The sequence below is a fragment of the Macrotis lagotis genome, chromosome 4, assembly GCF_037893015.1.
Source record: "Macrotis lagotis isolate mMagLag1 chromosome 4, bilby.v1.9.chrom.fasta, whole genome shotgun sequence".
In the NCBI taxonomy this organism is placed as follows: domain Eukaryota; kingdom Metazoa; phylum Chordata; class Mammalia; order Peramelemorphia; family Peramelidae; genus Macrotis; species Macrotis lagotis.
Window position 1 is genome coordinate 135,435,466 of NC_133661.1, and position 21,857 is coordinate 135,457,322.

Below are 21,857 nucleotides of genomic sequence, written 5' to 3' on the forward strand. Positions count from 1 at the left end.
GAGGAAGTATCATCTAGGTAATAAGCAAATAGAATAAAAGTTGAATCATATAATTAATTAATATGAGAAGTATGCTAACATAAAGAATGTCTTCAGAATCAAGAAAACCTGGGTTGTCAAGAACACCAAAGGTGTCACTTTTGGCAGATATTTGTAGTGTGATCTATGAATACAGAATTTAATTCCTCAGTGCCCAAGGTAATCTGCTTAAACTCTAAATTGCAGAAAAGGTGTTGTCTTACCTTGGAAGAAGTTCCCAACCAGAAGTATCCTTGATGAAATCAGTTCTACTTCAACTGAAATCAAGAGAGTGAAAGAGTCAAAAAGATACACAGAAAAGACAGAAGCTTAAAAAAATAGTGACCCAGAGACATATTACATTAAATCTACCTGTATCTATAGCTATCCTTTCAAACATCTTGATCATATATAATACAGTTATTTCTGGTAAGATAATTATAATAGATATCATTAATACTGCCTTCTGACCTAGGTTGATCAAGGTACCTGGGGTCATCCAGACTTCCTAGTTCCTAGCAGGGAAAGAGTTTGGGAGTGTAGAGGGAAAAGCAAAAAGACTGTAAAAGCAAAGTTAATATACATTATATTGAGTTTACATGATATGTCTCATTATGGGTTTCTACACTAAAGAAACAAAGCTTATATTTATCACTAAAATTTACTGAATAAATATTACTGCTAGAAGAGACATCATAAAAGAGTGGATAGAGAGTTAATCTGGGGTCAAAATGTTCTGGATCTATGTCTTGCCTCTGATAGATATGGACTATGTGACCATATAGAGATCATTTGACCTTTTTAGTGGGCTAGATGCTTCTTTAAGTCTCTAAATTATAGGTCAGTAGCTTATTCATATTTTCAGAAAATTTTCAGACTAGGAATTCCCAACTTTAATGAAACTACTTATCTACTCCTCCCTTCTCCCACCCACCCCAGCAGCTATATTTATCATGTATCAATATGTTTTTCAACTGTTATTGTTATTTGTAATTTATTATCACCTCTATATTTAGATATATATCATCCTTCCCCTGTATTCTAACAGAAAAGTCATACTGAACAAAAAATAAAAATCAAAGAAAAAAATAAGGAAGTCAACAAAGTAACCAGCACATCAATGAAATCTATAAATGGATATCATTTCATTCTCTTCATCCCCTATCTTTGCCAAGAATAGGGGAAGGTTCATTGCCTTATCTTTTATCTGGGATCAAGTTTGATCATTTTAATTTCATGGTGTTTAGTGTTGTTGTTGTAATTGCTGTTGTACCACCTACATTGTTATATTTCCTGGTTCAGATTACTCCATTTTGTTCATATAAATTAATGACTTCCCATGCTTCTCTGTATATTTTTGGTATTTATAATTTTTGATGACTCTATTCATGTACAATAGTTATATTTTTAAATGTTTGTTTTCAACTTAATTCAATGGATGCATAAAATTGTTAAGTATACTTTTCCAAGTTTTTAATTATGGCATGAATCTATATTGTAGAATGCAGAGTTTGGAGGGTATATTGTTAAGCCTAATATGAATTATTTCAAAATTGACTGAAACTTCAGACTTAGTAGAAAATGTGTCACTTCTATCCTTAAAATAATGAGGAAATTAATGTCTCCAAGGTCAAATTAAAGAAAAGTAACATAAACGGATGGTTGATGCTATAAAATAAAGTGTTCAAAATACCAGCAACTCAAATAAAAAATGACTAACAAATTATTTTCAAAAATCACTAGGGATAAAAATATACATACACATACACATACAAAACAATGTCTATATCAGATAAAAAAGCATATTTTTAGTTTTTCACATGTCCTAAAATTCTTTGAAGTCTGACAGAGAATCAAAGAAGTATGATCTCTAGATCCATAATAATAATCCATAATAATAATAATAATCTTGATGGACACAATCTTCAAATGCTGTCTTGAAGCACCCACATCAGAGTTTCACAGAAATTGAAGTAAAACTCCATGATCATTGTACTATACCTCAATCCCATGTGCCCTCTTACTTTCTAAAAAGTATGTGTTTGGAAAGAGTAAGAGAATCTGTCTGCTTCAAGAGGCGATATGTTTGCTTAAACCTACGTGCTAGGATTAGCTCCCTCCTACTCTGTGCCTTTTGGGCTGTAGGTTAGTACAGGGTCAAGTAGGACATTTCAGCAAATCTGATATAGACTTGCTCACTGGGAAGGGAGGGAAGCTTTAGAGAAGTCTAGTCTAATGTTCTCATCTTAAACTCTTTGTAGTATTTGTGTGTGTAAGGCAGCTTGGGGCAGCTCAGGGCAATTTTAAATCCTGACTCACACATCCAGAACATTCATCATTATCTATGTGTGTGAAACGCTTTTCTAACCACAAAGCTCACTATTCAAATATGATGAAGGCAATAGTAATGACCCCATTCCATCAATATTACAGATGTCCATTGTGTACTTTCCCCACTGAAGTTATCAACTAAATGTCGGTTAAGGCAGAACAAATGCATGCAGCTTGACTTAAATCCTTACTTTGCTACAGAAAGATCTTATACAAATCCCAAATCATTTCCATTGGTCTTCCATGTGACATTTTATTTTTATTTGACAAAAGTCATATTCCATATTTATTGAAGAGGGTGAGAAATGCCAAAGTCTTATATATGCATTCAAAAGTTTGATCTCTATGAGTTTTACCCATCTCAGTGACATTACTGCTTATCCAACTGTATACATTTCAAGAACTGAATAAATACTCCAATAGAGATGAATTATGCAGAATGAACTAATTCTGCATCTATACAAAGCTGAAACACCTAGTCACTCTATTAAGTCAAACAAAATCAATCAGACCATTTATTTGCTGCTATACAGACTCAAAAATCCAATAATTGAGAGACTGATTTTTTTCTTGAGTTGTTATTCATAAACCCAGTCTTAATGGTATTAAACTGAGATGTGTCTGTCTGTTCTTGCTAAGGATGAGCAATGTATTTAAAAAATTTTTATAAGTTACAATTACAATAATAGTAATAATAATAATGATAGTAACAATAATAATTAAATTTTTCATAGCTGTTTAAGGTTCACATTTGATTCTTACAACCCTTTGAGGGAGATATTATGATTTTTTTCTTTTCATAGATGAAGAAACTAAGTTATTTAAAAGATTTTTAACATGACAGTAAAAAGTTTATACAAAACTTTATTCTTCATATGCTAGCCATAAAAGAGGTTTTTTTTTTTAAATAATACAATAATATAAGTTAAGGTCAAGTGGGATTATGTGAATGTAGGTCATAGTACTCAATCACGAATTTATAACAATTGCCAATTTACTGTATATTCTATGATGTGGTGTCATGATTAAGTGCTTTCTTCCATGTTACTTTCCAATCACATCCCAAACTCAAACCCATCTGCTCACAATCCTCAATTGCTAATTTATAAGTGTAGAGGTATATTCTTTTAGCAGGATTTTTCTTTAGCCCCCATGTATCCTAGGCTATCTTTTTAAAGTCAAAATAAGTATATGCAAAACTCTACGTTGCATATTACTTATGCAGTAGGATTTCATTGTTTAGGAATAACCATGTAATTAAATTATTAGCAATTATCTCTCATTATTGAATAGTAGCTGCTTAATGTTGCTAATGTATCAATTTTTGGAATGTTGCCACACTTGTATCTTTGCAGCTCACTGAATCATGTCAGTGCTCTGGAGAATACATTCTTGCCTTACCTTCTCAATAGAACAAAATAAGTCACTAACCATAATTCGTGCTATCATTCTTTACTGCATTCACTCATTTATCTTCCTCTGTACTGAAGGACCATCTCAAGATAAATATCAGATTCTGACTCTTCTGGATCATTGAATGGGAGTGTTTTCTTTTTTAATTGTTTCCTGGCTTAAATATTTAGGGCCTTCCCTCCATTGATCATCTCCAATTTAGCTTATATTAAGAATTGTTATTGTTAATATAGTTGTTTGCATATTGATTACCCGATTAGAATATGCAAATTTGGGGGTGGGAATGTTATTTTGGTAGACCTAGTGCTTGAGGAATGGAAGGGAACAAACTTTTATTAAGCCCCTATTTTATGCTAAGCACTTCACAAATATCATCTCATTTGTTCCATAAAATAATTCTGAGATGTAGATAGTATGATTATTATTATTGATGTTTTACAGTTGAAGGAATTGAGGCAGATATTCTGTGACTTTCCTAGGGTAACATAGCTGGTAAATGACTGAAACTGCATTTAAACTCAGATCATCCTGACTACACAGTGATAGAGTGCCAGACCTGAAGTCAGGTCAACTCATATTCAAGAGCATACACAAGTCACTTGACTGTCTTTGCCTCAGTTCTTTATCTGTAAAATGAGCTAAAAGAAAGAAATTAAAAAGCATTACAGTATCTTTGCCAATAAAGTCCTAACTGGGGCCATGAAGAGATGAACAATTGAAAAATGACTCAATAACAACTTCCTGACTCCAGACCCAGTCCTCTACCTAGGTGGTCCTGTTAAATCTTCTGTTCAACTTAGCACAGTGCCCAGCATTTAATAAATGCTAATTGACTGACTAAATCAGTATTTATTTTTTAAAAAGATCTCCCAAAAATTTAGATGTGAAATGATCATCTGTTGAGAAAGAAGATAATGGAATCTACATTAACATTAATCTTTGTTCTGGGAATATTACTACTTATTTCCCCAAATGATTCCCTAAAAAGAAGAGCAGTTCATCAATAACACACAGTGACAGAGTTAAAAGGAAAATATTAGTTGAATAACCATCTTCAGTATTTAATATACTGTTAAACTGGCACATTGTAGGTAGACACCTACAAAATGTTAGCTGACTGACATCAAGATTTCTAGTGTGAGGAAATGCAATTCCCTACTGAAGTAGACTACTGTCCTTTGAGAGATGAGTGCTTCTTTATAAGACTAAAACTCTATCTTCATAACATCTTCCAACATTGCTTGAACTTTTGCCCTCTGAGATAAAGCAGAGTGAGTCTGTTCCCTATTCTTCCTGGCAATAATTCACATTTTGTGAAAAATTCTATCATTATCATGAACATAGCTAAAATTTAGTTTCTGATTAAAACTTAGTCAAGCACTAGTTAAGTATTTTACAAATATTATCTCATTGGATCCTCATAACACCTCTCAGAGATAGGTGCTATTATTATTGTCATTTTTTAGATGATCAAACTGAAGCAAATGGAAGTGAATAGGCCAGGGAAATCACATAACTAATAAGTACTTGAGGTAGCATTTGAACTTAGATCTTCTTCATTTATCCCCTGGGTCACCTTATTGCCCCTGTTAAATCTTTTCTTCTAGTCAACAATCTCAAGACTATATGATGGTCATATAACTAAATACAAGTCCCATTCCCCATCCTGGTTGCCATAATCTGCTTATATGACACATGAGACTGACCCCACTACTCCAAATTGGTTCTATCCAGTGCAAATAATAATCATTTCCCTAATTCTGGACCTTGTTAATGTAAGTTAACTTTACATGAGATTTCTTAGGAGTCATACATATCACATTGTTAACTCATATGAATCTTACAATCCAATAAAACCCCAGAGAATAAAACGGTATTTAGCCATGCCACCCTCATTTTGTACTTATAAAGGCAATTCTTTGAAACAGTTAATTCTTTATGTGGTGTTGTTATTGTTGTTGTTGTTGTTGTTGAGTCAAGTCATACTCTTTGTGACCTGCTCTGGCTTTTCCTTGGCAAAGATACTAAAGTGGTTTGCCATTTCCTTTGTCAGTTCATATTACAAATGAGGAACTGAGGCAAATAAGGTTAAGTGTCTTGCCCAGGGTCACACAGCTAGTAAATATGTGAGACCAGATTTGAACTCAGAAAGGTGAGTCTTTCTGACTCCAGGCCCAACACTAACCATTTTGCCATCTAGTAAGGCTCTTTAGATTAAACCTTATATTGTTTGATGTTATTAAGTGTGACCTAAAGGTCTTCCTTATCTGTCAAGATCTTTTTGAATCCTCATTCTTGTCATCTAGTATGCTATCACATTTGTATAAACCAGTTCCACAAAGTGTAATTCTTTCCTTTTTTCTTTATTTTTCCAAATCCTAACAGAATAACATCATCACAGATTTAGACCCAATAGCTACTGTAGAGGTCAACTAGTCCAAACTTTTATTCTACAGATGATGAATCAAAGGATTTGTTTGAGAACACACATGTAATTAGTAGCATAGCTGAGATTCAAACATAGGGTTTTTGACTCATAATACAACTTTTTTTTCCTTATTATACCTTTTGGTAAAGTCTTCAAAAGTCCAGCTTATCTCTCTACCAAGAGGAGACTTTTTTTAAAATAACAGCAATTGATATATCCCTTAATGATTTACATCATAATTAACCCATAATTTCTTATTTTTCTTCACAACTCAGTGAAGTAATTATTAAAGATATTGTTATCCACATTTTATAGATGAAGAAACTGAGTCTCAGAGAGTCTTAAGGGATCATAGACTTAAAACTGAAAGAAACCTTAAAGACTATTGCAATCCTTCACTTTACATATGAAGAAATTGCAACTGAGAAGTTAAATGATTAACCCTTAGTCACACAATACATCATCACAGGATGTGACTCTGTGGTACCTTGAGTCTAAGGCCAGTTCTCTGTTTACTTTACCACACAGTAAGTGATTTCTTTAAGGATTAATAATTAGTTACTATTAGAGGAAGAATTTAAATCAAGATCTTCCTGACCCCAAGTCTAGCTAGCTTCTTTCACTATTTCACTCTTGTAGTCCTCTAGCTTCCAATTGCCATTATTGTCTACATTACACAAACTGGTACTAATTCTGAGTTGGTTCTATTGGTTTCACAGTGCTTCCTCAACTAAGTAATATGATCCTTGAAGAATTACCATTAGATCATAGGATCATAAAACCCAGAGCTTCAAGGATCTATTTACCTATCTGATCTTCAGAGATGGTAAGAAAATAACCAAGGTAAGTAGTACCATAGCTAGGAGTGGAACATAGGTTTCTTGACCCTCATTTCACTTCTACTTTCATGCCCTTTCTATTTTACCACATTGACAAGGTGGGTCCCATATCTTAGACTTTATTAGTACCTCCCCATCCTCTGCCACAGAGTTCAATATAGTTTTGGCCACTTTAAGATATGTTGAATAGGTGATGGTTTCTGTTGAACGCATATTTACAGAATATGAAGAGCTAGGAGAAAATTTTTGAAGCAGCAATTCTGCTTCTCTTCCCAAGAAGGCGAGGCAACAACGACCCCAACTTCCCTTGCAACTTTACTAAGTTATCAGGATGCTTATGTTCAAACACATTATTTCTTTGAACTAAGCAGAAATCTTCGAAAGGGCAGAAGGCAGGCTCAAAGCTGCAGATGCCATTTTGAATGAAGGCTTCATATGGTCTCTGTGGGAGTCTGTAAAATCCAGTTCTCTGCACTGTGGGAGGTCTTCACTTTTAACGGGATGGCTCTGTATTTAATTACACTGTATATTTTCTTCTTTAGTGCTATGATATGGGAAGAGACAGAGATACCAAGAGTAGAGGAGATACAGGATGAGCAATGCTATAGCCCTAAAGATAAGGACAATTCTCAACATCCAAATACCCCAGAATGTACACAGAACCTCCCCCAACATTATTTATATAGAATGTACACTTTAAGTTATAGTACCAAAGGGAAAAAATACTCATTTAACAAAGAAAGAGTTTTGTCCAGTTTAAAAGCTATAATTTTATATGCATGTCAGAAAAACACATAATCTGAACAATAAATCCACCCAGCCAGACTCAGCACCCACTTGCCATTGGAATCTGTTTTTCTTTTTTAACATAATGAGGAGACTTCCCTTTCCTTCAAGAGGAGAGTTCAATAGTTTAATTTTTGTTAACTGAGATCCCTTGTACTAAGGTAAATTACATTGCATTTTCTATTACTAGCTCTGTTAATTGTCAAGCAATAAGAGTTTATGCACTCATCCAAAGCAGCAGAGAATTTCCCATAATGTTACAAAATAAAACCTGACAAAGCACAATAATCTTTAGTTTATTGATGTGCTACCAGGCTGTTGAAAGCATCAGATCAGTAATGTGCTTTGGTTAGGAAATTGGGGTCTAGGGAGAAATATTGGGAGTTACATAGAAAACATCAGGGCTTACAGAAAAAAAAAATATATATATATATACATATATATGTATATATCTTAGGAATTAAAAAGGAAAAACATGCTGGGATTTTGTATTTTATGAAAAGATGTGTGGATCTTGTAAGGATTAGAAAATAATATACATCTGGATTGTGGGAAAGTACTCTGGATTGAATGGAAGAAGAGCATAATACAAAGCAGATACAAAGAGAACCAGTCTTTCAGGAGAGTAACTAATAAAAAATATATTATTTTATTCTAAACAATAAGAGCTCCTGGTGATGTTATTTTGGTGTGTGTTTTTATGAAAATGCTAAGTAGAGAGGCAAACTCATAGGAGTTAATGTTTGATAGAGTTACAAAGTATGACCTCAAGCAAAACTTCCTACCTGTCTTTCTATTCTACTCATCTTAGAAGTTTCTTTTTCCTACAAGCATGCAAAGAACTATGCCAAAGCAGATGGTATCTTGTCTTAACTTAGTAGATAAATCCTCAGGAGTTGCTTAACATATGAAGACATCAAATATTTTGCCAAGGTTCACATGTCTAATCAAGGCCAGAAGTGGGATTTGAACCTCAGTCTTCTTGACTGCAAGTCCAATAATTTGCCAGAAAGGCTGCTTTTGCTTTTTCACGAAGTCTAGACTTTTCACAATCTAAGAAAATAAGCTTATATACTAATGTAAAACCCTAGCATATCTTTTTTTAGCCTGAGGAAATTTTTCAGGAAGACAAATGAGTGAATATTTTTGTCTCCTGTTTTATTTCTGATCTCTTTTTTGTTTTTATTTTGGGCATTCAACTTATTTTAGGAATATTTCTCCCTTAATCCTTTTCTTATACCCTGACTTGTTATAACTTTCCTATCAGCTTGAAATTACTAACTATATATATATATATATATATATATATATATATATATATATGTATTTATGTATATATACATGTATAGTATGTATATTATACTTCCAAGCAGAATGTAAGCTCCTTGAGGGTAAGGGCTGTTTCTTCTTTGTCTTTGCATTTAGAGTACTTAACACAACATCCCATCCCAAAAAGAAGTCTGATGGGGTCCTTCTCAACTGCAACATTTAATGTTGTCATTCCCCATGATTACAAGAGAATTTTGAAGATTAGATCAGGGATATTTTAGAGCCTGGCTGCAGAACTGGAGGAGCTGAGATCTTTGTGAAATTTTAAAAGTAGAAACAATTTCTAACTTGTATTTTCTTGGCAGTCACTCTGAAGGGGACAAGATATAACTCTGGTAAGATATAGGTAAGGATAGAATCCTTTCTTTGACATAGGTTCATGATCATTCCACCCAAGGAGCAACTTTTACTGGGGGGGGGGGCATGTCTCAAACTAGGGAAGTTTGAACCTGATATATCCCTTTCATCTTCTGAGTTTCATTAAGTAGGTGAACTTGTGAGCTTGAAAAGTTTATAAGCAGTGAAAGCATCATCTACCAAAATGGTTGAAGTTGCAGCAATGGCAAGAGTGGGCTGGTGGCAAAGCAAGTGAACATCAGTGAACTTATTGATCAAACAATGCCTATAATAGAGCTGAAATGGGAAATGCATATTTAGCAGTATTGCCCAATTATGTAACATTTATGATAGTGACCATCAACCTTCCAGCCAACTGTATGATGTAGTTATAAATTAAATTTCTGAATCCTGTCTAAATTTGTCTGCTAATATGTACTGTGATACTTAATAGATTTAGCATTAATTAATATGTAAGAATAAACTATTTGTGGACAGCTAGGTAGTTCACCAGCTCTGGAGTCAGGAGGACCTGAGTTCAAATCCAGTCTCAGACACTTGATAATTACCTAGAGATGTGACCTTGGGCAAGTCACCTAACCCCATTGCCTTGCAAAAATAAAAATAAAAAAAAATAAACATTTTTTCCAATCTTGATTCATATTGTATTCCTCTCCTTGCTCTATGGACAACCCATTAAACTTATAAATTTTAAGTCCCAAGACACCATAGTGGAAACAAAGAGCCAGTGATGGTGAAAAGGGGAAGAACAATCCCCAAAAGGAAAGGTTGAACTTCCCCAAGAACAAATCTATGCCAAGAGGTGAAGGTCATTAAATGTTGTGGCCTCAGAAAAGAAGAAACTATGGACTAGCTAGAGATGACTTTAATTTCAATTTCATGTCAACACCATAAACTCAGGATAAAAAACTTGACAGGTATAGGTTTTTGGTTTTGCCATTCAAGCAACAAAATAATCACTATACATATTGTCATAAAGTTTGAGTTCTCTAATTTACCCAGAAACCATCACTTGTCATACCCCCTTCTTGTTGTACCCTTCCCACTTACAGAAAAAGTAATATTTCATTTTAAACTAATTGTTCCTATTCTTTTGACATCTTGGCTCAGTAGTATATGATAATGGAGAAATGCTTCAATTTGGAAATTAAATTTGTGGCTAAACAAATTTTCCACATAAATGGGAGCAAGTATTGACCAAAGATACAAAGATTGTATTAGTTTCTGATTTTTTTTAAGTAGGTGGGGTAGAAGAGAATGAGATATTAAGTATGAGAGTTTGTATGTTGGGGAGCGGAAGAGGGAGGAGGGAGTTTGGTCTAAAAGAGCAGAGGGATTCTCTACCTTGCAATAAAAGATGGCAAGGTGATAAATTAGTGCTCTCAACTGAAATTGATTACTTTGTGTTCCCTTCCAGTTCACATAGCAGCAACACAGATGCTCTGAAACACCTTAATGACACATTGGAGAAAACCTTTCAAGTTGGTCTTATACAAGGTTCTTCCCCTCCCCCCTCCTCTCATTGGCTCCAAGGAGAAAGACCATGTATTCTGTGCACATTACAGGAGGTTCCATATAGATATATGTGTCTATAGATACATACGCACACACACAAACACAGACACACACATATATATATGTAAAGTGCACATATCCATGCTTATATATATATATATGTCTTTGTGTAAGAATACTTACATATGTGTATACAAATACAGCTACATTATATATATGTTTATTTTATGAGTATATATGTATGTATATATATACAAAAACATATAATACACATATAAACACAAAATATTCCATTTCATCTCAGAAATTCTTGATTCAATCCTACAAATCCAAAATGCTAAAAAAGACAAATAGTGATTTTTGGTAGGATATATTTTTAGTTCTCAGGAGAGGCAGTTTATATAGTAAAAGATTGAAGCAGCACCAAACCACCTAGAGGCAATCATATTCAAGACTTGTCAAATAAAACATAATAAAAGTAAGAAGGTTTATTATCACAATTTTAGACTGGGCTGAACTGTGTTTAGTTTACACAGAAATTTAGGCTTCCCACTTAAGATAATAGTAAGAAAGGTTGAATTATTTTAGTCTATTCTTAGAATTTAAGTCTATTGAAAGCTCTTTTGGAGGGGAAATACATATTAGAATAAACTGATAGCTGTTAAAATTGATTAATTTCATTATGACAAGATCCTGGCAGGGGAACAAGAGGGAGAACTAAGGACATGAGTAAAAAAAGTAAACACTTTGTTTATTGACATAATGTTTAAGTTATCTAAGGGACATGGGAAACTACTAGACCTTCTTGCTGCACCCTCCAAATTGCAAACATAAATATAAAAGTAACATTTCATTTTTAACTTATTTCAACTAACCTATTTAGCATCTTAGTTCAGTAGCATATGATAATATAAATCCTTTCTGTAGCACTTCAAGATCAAGTATTGTCCATGAATTCTTATTTCTTAGTATTATTTGATTTCTGATGAAAAAACAAGAGGAACTTTAAAATAAAAGTTCTTTTCTTAAATTCAACAAATTTTACCTAAGAGGTAGGGAAGATGGAGAGCTCTCTTCTAGCGGACAAGAATGCTTGACTTCAAGTCCATCCTCTGACACATATTGATTGTGTGACCCTGGATAAGTCACTTAACCTCTTGATGTGCTAGGTAATTTTATAATACTCTAAGTGGAAGAAAAGGTGATAATGTGTGTTGGAAGAAGAAACTCTTCACCAGGAGCTCACTATACTGATATAATCACAGTTGCAGTAAAAATTACATTAAATTTTAAAGTCCTGAAGCATGAGAAACAACCATTGATTCAGAATACAATATTATCTAGTAATGGCATTGAGTTGATTACTGATGAATGTCTTTCAGTTGGATGTATATGACAGTACAAGTAGTCAATTACATCTCCTCTGATTTTCTAAAAAATATTAAGATGAACAAATAGTTGAGTTAATTTGGTATCATGTTGACAAAATGTGAGTAGCACCATCCAACTTTAGATTTGTTTAATCCGAATTATGAATATTATTTTAAAGATCATCACACAACAAAAATTATGACTATAAAGCTGGTTCATCAATGTTTTCTCAGTGATACTATATGATTAGAATTCTTAGAAGAATAAAAATATAAGTACAAGGGCTGATTAAAATACAAATATTTTAAAATTAAATAAAATTTGTAATTAAATGTATAGGTTCAAGGACAGACATGTCATCAGAACCCTCTGTACCCTCTACCCCTATGTTTGAAGGTCAGAGAAAATAATTCATCCTGTAAGCATGAACATTTATTTTTTATTATTTCATCCCATATTAGTTTAAACAAAGTGAATCTTTTGGCTTTATCTATAAAATTCTAAAGGACAGCTAGGTGGTGCAGTGGTCTTAGAGTCAGGAGCACTGGTCTTAAAGTCAGGAGGACGGGAGTTTGAATCCAGACTCAGACACTTGACATTTACTAGCTGTGTGACCTTGGGCAAATCACTTAAAGTAGATTGCCTAACATCTAGAATCATCTCCAGTCTTCCTGATTCATATCTAACCACTGGACCCAGATAACTACAGAGGAGAAAGTGAGGTTAGTGACTTAGCATAGTACCCCCCCTCACTAAAATCTAATTCAGGGACTTATCATGGCATCAGCTCCCTGCTATTGTAGTCTTCTTTGAAAATGAAGGACAAAACATAAAATTCTTATGATTCTTGATGGTTTTAAACCATATTAATGTCTATATAGGCAAAGGTACCAGAGACAAAAATATTTTCAAAAGAGAGCATTTAAGATAATGGCATGTATTGATGGTTTCAAAGCATTTACACTCTTTTATCAAGCAAAATGCTATGGTGATTTTTCCTAACAAGAGCTCTCTTTCCTCCACAATGAAAGAAATTATTATACAAGTTAGACAATGTTTTAAAAGTATTTGGCCTAAAAGGCAGTCTTCTTCTCTTCACACAAAAGAGAAAAAGCAAGTAAATCAATTCAAAATGAATGTTCTTGTCTGCAAAGCTGTTTAAATAAACAAGGAAATCTTAAAATGAAAAACCCTGAATTTATATGTAATAGTTAACATATAGTACCTACTATGTGTTAAGCACTTTAAAAATATTGTCTCAATTCATCCTCACAACACAGCTCTAAATGGTGATGCTTTTTGTCATGCCCATTTTGCAAAATGAGGAAACTGAAACAAACAGTAGTTAAGTGACTTGCCTAAGGTCTCACAGCTCATAAATGTCTGAGACCAGTTATGAACCTACATTTCCCTGACTCTAGGTCCAATCATCTCTCCATTGTGCAATTTTAATGAGAATTAGTTGTTTCAATTAAATGTTTCAAACATGAATAAAAATAATATTACTTCCGATTTGTATGGTTTGGGTTTTTCAAAGTGCTTTTGAGTATGTTTTCTCTATGCTAACTATTGTCTTCATCTTCTACCCTCCACAACCTTGGAATATATATCTGGGCTGCTAGGCTCTGATTGATGAGTTTTCTCTCTAGTGACACTTCCTAACTACTTCCATACCATTCATTTGTTTTCCAGCTTTATGTGTTGTTTTCCCAATTAGGGTTTTTGTTGTTTGTCCTTCATTCTTTTTAGTTTGTATTTGGGTTCTTTTTTTTTGAAAGTCAATGGGGTAAAGAGACTTGCCCAAGGCCACACGGCTAAGTAAGTATTAAGTGTCTGAGCTCACACTGAACTCAGGTCCTCTTGACTCCAGGGCTGGTACTCTATTCACTGTGCCACTTAGTTGCCCCTATCCTTCATTCTTGAAGAGGACCATGACATCAGGGAGATGATGCCAAGACAAATAAATGAACTGAATTTGAGTGAAGGGGTGCTGTGCTAAGTCACCAGTCTCATTTTCTCTTCTAGAGTCCTTTGGATCCAATTGCCAAATATGAATCAGCTGCTCCACTGCTGGCCAGGTGGGCAATGCAGCTCCTCACTTCTCTTCTCCTTTCTGTCGTTATTCTGTATCAGACCCTTAACTGTGTCTGCTTTGCTCATAGAAATATAATTTTAATCTCTGAAACTGGCAAGACATCTTAGGGTATTGCAATTCTCAAATTTTTCTGGTTCTTACTGGTTGGCCAATAATAGATCCCAGACCAAACCCCTCTTGGTTAATGTTTGAGTCCTGATTGGTTAAGAGTTAATGTACATAGAACTTGTTTATGTTGCAGCCAGAAACCCTAATAGTCTTCACTTCCAGGTTGTATTTTTATTGTTGTTGTGTTTTTGACTAGGTTAAAGAACCCATTTTCTGCCTCATTTCTTACTTAGCCTAACTCACTGAACTGGTACTGAATTGCCTCAGTTAAACTTGTTTTTTATCCTTCATTCTTAGAGAAGACCGTGACATCAGAGAGGTGATGCCATGACAAGCAAGTTAATTGGATTTGAGTGAGGGGGGTGTTGTCCCAAGTTACCTACCTCACTTTCTCCTCCTGAGCTATCCCAGTCCAATGGTCAGATATAAATCAGAACAATTGAAGATGGTCCAGGACATGAGGCAAACTGAGAGCCATGTTCAAGCCCTAACTTTAAAAAATGGTCAAAATCTCCAGAATTTAAACTCCTTGAAGGCAGAGTATGTCTTCCTTATTTTTATTCAGGTTAGTACAATTCTTAACACATCATAAATAATAAACTCTCTCTCTCTCTCTCTCTCTCTCTCTCTCTCTCTCTCTCTCTTAGCCTATTAGTTGTCATTCAAGACTGGAAGAGTATTTATATATAAATAAATAGAAACAGAAAGGTAATAACAATTGTCCAAGATCATAATCATATCAAAAGTTACTGATAGCACCAGGAAAAGAATCCAGCTCTCCTAATGCCCTATTCCTTTGGCATAGGTTGGGCCTTTCACCTGAGGTCCCTCACCTTTAAACTCTGTTTAAATGAATCCCTAAAGTTGGATTACCCTCTTTGCCCCAATTCCTGTTTCCAAATTCTGTTACTTTGAATTGCTCCTATATTTAAAGAATCAAGTATTATCTCCTCCATTAATCCTTTCTTAAATTCTCATGGAAGTGCATTTTTTTTCATGTCCACCATACTCTAATTTATGTTTTTTTTTTTATTTGACCCATTTTCTCTTTCTGGATTATAAAATTCCTTAAGAACATTGTCTAGATCTCAGTGATACTGTTATGTCATCCATGACCCATCATAGTATAGCCAAAGATTGAGGCTGCCAAATTAAATGAATTTGAATCTTATGTCCTTTTTACACCCCATCTGAAGGACAGTATCCAAATCAACTCCTTGAGTGACTACCATGATGTCAATCATTTTAGCAACATGCAGCCCTCAGAATTTGGGACCTGAGCTGACTGCCATTATTTGCCACATGCCTGGGGATAGACTGGTTTAGTTTTACTCCTACTTTAAAAAAATGGAGCTGAGATCTTCAAAAGAAATTTAACAAAACCATGTAAAATTTCCAGAAGAGGAAGCAATGTCATTTCTATGGGAGCTTTTAATTTAATAGTAAGAGCACAATTTAGATAAATGGGGACCTGCATAAAATTATACTCAGGGAAATTTAACAGGACTTTGTTGAGGTAGTTGTTACATTTCCCCATATTGAATAAAATAATAAATTATTTGAATAGTTCTATTATCTGTCCTTAACTGAAACATACAGTGCCTGTCCTATTTCTTCAAAAAGCTTGTTAATATGCAATCACCTAGTACAACTGCTAAGTTTTTAAAGGTCACCTATGTTTTATTCATAAAGGGTGGTTTTCTGGAGGGAAAAAGGTTACAATGTCATGTAATACCATATTCTGATAGAGGCTTCACTTTCAAATGTACTTTCTAATGGTTTGTAAGGGGAAATGGGAAATTTTGGGGAAGGAAAAAGAAGCATTTCAAATATCTCAATGAAACTTACATTGAGGTTAGGGGAGATCTTATAAACATAAAGGATCAAGTTCACCTTTTAATTGTATCATCTTAAAGGAAACATGTGACACAAGATGCTCTGATGTTACTTATACAGAGTGTGGCTAGTATCTTTTTTTCATGAATAAATCCTAGAAGATTTCATAGATTTTTAGAATTGGAAATAACTCTTTATAAATGTATCTATCAATCTATCTATCTATTTATCTATCTGTCTATACGTATATTTGTATATATATGCACATGTGTATATATATTTATATATATATGCTTGTATGTATTTCAATACTTTCATTTTTCAAGATATAAAATAGTCATTTAAAGTTTAAAAACTTCTACCTCACTAGGTAGAGCCAGTTCTACAGCCATATCTCCTTTCTCATATTATTCTAATTTAAAACAAAAGAAAAATAATAAAAGAAAGAAAACTTCCTATAAGAAACAAAAATATGTACACAGATATAAGACAATCATTTTGTCAAAAAATTTAAATGCTAAAAATATAAAACTTTCACAAATCTCTTTAATATAAAACTGAAAACATTTTATAGATAAATTAGAATCAAAGTTCTGGGACTAAGTTAGAGCTCGTCTTTAAGAATAGCTTTAAGTCTCTGGTCCTTAGAGAATGTTTTGTATGGTTTTGATGGCTATTATGGTCAAAATTCAAACTAATGAAAAAATTATTTTGTTAGTGATTTCTCCATTAATTGCTTCAAATAGCTCTAGGAAATTAATCTTTGTTTAAGTTAGAACAGGAGAGTATTGTTAGGTTTAACATTTTATGGCTATGATTTACAAGATTTAATTTTCTTTGCTTCCCCATCTTGAATAATGTTGTTTTACTAATTAATTTGAATTATGATGGAGCTCAGATATTTGTTAATATATCAGAAAGAAGAAGCAAAGAAGAGAATGGAAAGAAGAAGATGAAGAAGTGGAAGAAAATGAAAAGAGAAGATGAGGAAAAAGCAGGGAAGAGGAAGAAGAAAAAGAGAAAAGTAAAGAAGGCAGAAGGCAAATAAATGAAACAGGAATATAAGAGTGCCCCTGTTGAACTGACAGTATAGTCATCATAATTTGAGAAAAAATTTGAAATATGGAAAAAATTATCAAGTCTATGAGAATTTTAAGTTTAACTTTAAATCCAATCCTCTTGTTAACATCTGAATAATTACTGATGCTGATATGCATCTAATTGAAGTTTCAGTATAGGCACATTTAAAAATGATTTTGTTTTTTAGTTTTTTTGCAAGGCAGTAGGGTTAAGTGGCTTGCCCAAGGCCACACAAGCTAGGTAATTATTAAGTGTCTGAGGTCAGATTTGAACTCAGGTACTCCTGACTCCAGGACCGGTGCTCTATCCACTGCGCCACCTAGCTACCCCTAAATGTAATATTCTAACAATTATTTTATTTACCTAAACCCTGAGGCTCTGAGCCAAGAATAAAATTTTATAAAATTAATCAATCTTATAAACAGAATTTGGATACTATGCAAAAATGTTGTATATAATTTCTCTAAACTGATCTGAAAATAAATTGTTTATCTGTTTGCCCATTACAAAAGTCTAAAGGTCAAATTTCACTAAACACAGAATTTTGGAGTAGAGTACTATGGAGCAGGAAATGACAGACCACTGCAGTATATTTTCCCAAAAAACTCCAAAAGGGGTTGACTGAAATAACAACAGCAGCAGCAACTAGTAGCAGCATTAACAATAGTAGAACAACCAGCAACAGCATCACCAATTCATGTGCTATGACCATTCTCACATTCAGGCTCCTAAGCCTGAATTTCCCAAATTTGCTCATTACATTCGGACTTGTAAGCCATCAAATTGAACATTTGCACTATATGGGATAGAGATTAGACCTGGAATAGTGTACAGCAGAAGTCCTGGGCCAAAGTACTTAACTCATTATTCTAAGCAAAACTTAAAAACAAAAAATGTTCAAAAGGAATGGATCTGCATTGGAAGAAGGAACTTCAGACAATTAGGGAAGAAATTTGCACTTCTTATGTAACTAACTACTAAATATTATCCCTTTTCCTTGAGTTTAGACCCACATCTCTAAATGGATATCCTGACTTTAGCTTTAAACTCAATGTTTCTCCATTCAAACACATTTTATTTTTCCCTGGAATCAATTTCACATCATCCTTACATGTTTCTGTCAGAGTTTATTTGGACTACGAAGGACTTGTTTTGAATCCTAGCTACATTAATTACTAGACTTGACACATCTGACGGTCACTTTACCACTTAAAGTCCCAGTTTTCTCATTTGAAAAATAGACATGCTAATAATGTTGCTGTGAGAATTAAAGAAAATGATGTATGTAAGCATCCTGTTAACCTTAAAATACTTTATCATTAGTATCCTTATTGTCTTTTTATTGTTATTACTTTTCAGTCACTCAGGCTCTGAACCACAAAATTATCCTTGACTCCTCCCTTTTCCTCTCTGTTAAATTCAATTAGTCATTAAGTCTTATTGAGTCTTCCTTATGAATGAATTTTAGGTTGTTGGAATGATCACTAGCCTTGGATGCTTGTACTTTTAATTCTGGTTCCACCACTCATTAGCTGTGGGGTTTTGGATAAGTCATTCAACTGCTAGTTTCTCAATTTTATCATTTCTAAACTATAGGAAATGGAGAAACTGATCTTTCATGTCCCTAATAACTCTAACATTCTGTCATTTCTCTGTGTCTCTCTGTTGTATTATTTTCATTTCAGATCTACCCCAGGTGCCTAGGATCTTATGCCTGTCCAAGTATGTGCTGCTTATTAATTTGTGAGGCCCTTTGAGCCTTTAGAAGTAATACAGGACTTGGGATGAGTCACTGTCCTTTGGCCTATTTTACTTGAGGGTTGTTTTTTCTTTAGCTGTCTTCAGGCAGAGTTAAAAGCCTCTTACTCAATGATATGCTATTGTGTTTGTAGCTGCTTCATTAAAACCACTTTATACAATTCTGAAGATGACATTGAATTGTAAGTGAATGGTGCAACTCTTTAGTTTTATGAAGCCGACAAGGTCCTTGGAGTTATTAAACTATTGAGAAAACAATTTGTCCCAATGTTCAGTCTCCAAGTTGGCTTACTAAACATATTTCAACGTAAATGAGATTCTAAATCTATGCATTCATTAGGTCTATTTAACAGTAGTGACATTTCTTTGGCAAATGTATCTCTTTTGGAGAGCCTGTTTGGTCCAAGATCTTTTTAGCTGAGGCCTTGACATTAGAAACAAAAAGTAGACAATATTCTCCAGCTCTTCTCCACCCACTCCCACTCATTATTTATTTACTTTCTTCAGTAGAAATCTGGTACAACTCTTTGAATTGAAAAATCTCCAAGAAAAAAAAGTGAACTTTTTTAAGGAAAAAAGAGTTTGTTTTTTGTTTTGTGTCTATTTTGTTTTTATATGTGTTTCCCTTTCTGTAAAACCTCCCCTCACCTGCAGAGATTCAAGACAACATGGAATTCAGACTATCTATGACAACATGAAGTAAGGAGTTTTCTCTCCAAAGTGGTAATCCATTAGTGTTGTATACATCATAACTATGTTATAGTTATTACTGAATCATTATCAGTCTTTCCTCCTGTTTTATCATCTGAATAATTCTAGATCACAAATCATTTGTTGACTTTCAAATATCTGGTTCAAGGGCAAAGAGGAGAAAAATTCTGAAAATGGTTTCTCATCTGTTTAGCAACTGGCTTCAACTTCCTTATTCATACAGACATCTATAAACTGAGTTTCTTCTTTTCTCCTTTCTCAGCCCTGATCAATAGAAGTTGCTCAGTTGTGCACCTATATAGTGAAAATAATTAAAAATGTGAGGCCTTAGATAAGGCATAAACTTAATCAAGAGTTGGCTTCTTGCTTTCTTTTGTTTAACACCATTGAATATAAATGTCCATTTGGATAGTCTTTCCTTTCTCTCACGGGTCAGTTTGGAGTTTGGTTTTTTTGGGGGGGTGGGGGAGGAGTATGGGGCAGATCTCCAGCTAACTAAAATTGTGCCTAGGACATTTTTTGAATGGAAGATGGCAGTGGTTCAGAGGACAGCCCCATTATAAGTGCATTGACATCAAAAACACAGCTCATCCCCTTAATGAAGGTTTATTATGCTGTGTGATCCAGGTCAAATGAATTCAAGAGAACTATGATCATGGGTGGGAAAAATTAAATCCTTATTTTCACCAACCTCTATATAAAATTTAGTATTTCACATAATTTATTAACTATTAACTAGTAATCAAATATATTGACTAGTAGTCTCGTCCTTCCTCACAATTTTGATTATTACTTATGAGTAGATAGCTCCCTCATTTATATATTCAGTCTCTTTCTCACCATTCAGTTCCAAATTTCAGATTGCCTGCTATTAATCTCTAAATTCCTGTTCTGTTGATACCTTCAACTTAAAATGTCCCAAACTGAACTTGTTACCTTTCCTGCTTCTCTCAGATTTCTCTGTTTCCTTGGATGGTGCCATCATTATCCTCCTATCTACTCTTATCTTGTCATCTGTACAATTTGTCACTATCTAGGATTGTATTGCACTAGATCAACAATAACCATTACAACTAGAATACCTTTAGGTTTGAATTTCACCGGTGAGCTCCCATAGTCCATTCACAATGCTTATCTGGAGCAGCTAGGTGGTGGTGGTGGGGGGGGGGGGTAATAGAACACGGCCCTGGAGTCAGGGGAACCTGAATTCAAATCTGGCCTCAGACACTTAATAATTACCTAGCGGTGACCTTAGGCAAGTCACTTAACCCCACTACTTTGAAAAAACAAAAACAACTTGCTCCAAACAAGTTATTAAGAATAATTAATATCACAATGCTTATCTAATCTCTGACATTCCATCCCTTTTAATTTGCCATATACGTAGATGTCCATAGTCTAGAAAGTCAGTGAATATTTCATAATAGCCCAGAAGCTAAACAAAGAATGAGACAGCAAAGCTATTGTTCAAATAGGAGACCTTATGGACAACTTGTATTGTTCTGATATGAATTTCAATTTTTTATTTTACTTTAAAACTTCACCTTAGATTTGAAAACAAGAGAATCAGATTTCCTTCACAGCATTATCTTAATCTGTCCTTTACCTGTACACATATAGATGAAAAAAATGCATTTCTGAGGTATGAGACTTCTGTTCATTCATTTTCTTCTTAATCTCCTTAATCTCTTCCTGTTTCAGAATCCCAAAAACCTATGTTCTTTTCCTGGAGTGGGTAGAAATTGAGAATTGAAAATTAAATAAAGATCTGTCAGAAAATGTTTGCCTCAATTATATTTTCTTTTATGAAACTAATTATTAAGATTATAGGTATAAAAACAAAGTATCCTATGAGCCTAATTCCAAATTTTTCTTGGAGTCA

General features: G+C 33.9%; 1 long non-coding RNA gene across 1 annotated transcript in view; it reads right to left on the reverse strand.

Moving 5' to 3' along the window:
• Nucleotides 1–237: 237 nt before the first annotated feature.
• LOC141520041 (uncharacterized) overlaps nt 238–21,857 on the reverse strand; it is a 55,644-nt gene continuing 34,024 nt past the window's right edge. Inside the window, exons 2-3 of the long non-coding RNA XR_012477522.1 lie at nt 21,582–21,701; nt 238–296 (exon numbers count right to left, since the gene is read on the reverse strand). This is a non-coding gene — a long non-coding RNA (uncharacterized LOC141520041). The remainder of the gene's footprint in view (nt 297–21,581; nt 21,702–21,857) is intronic.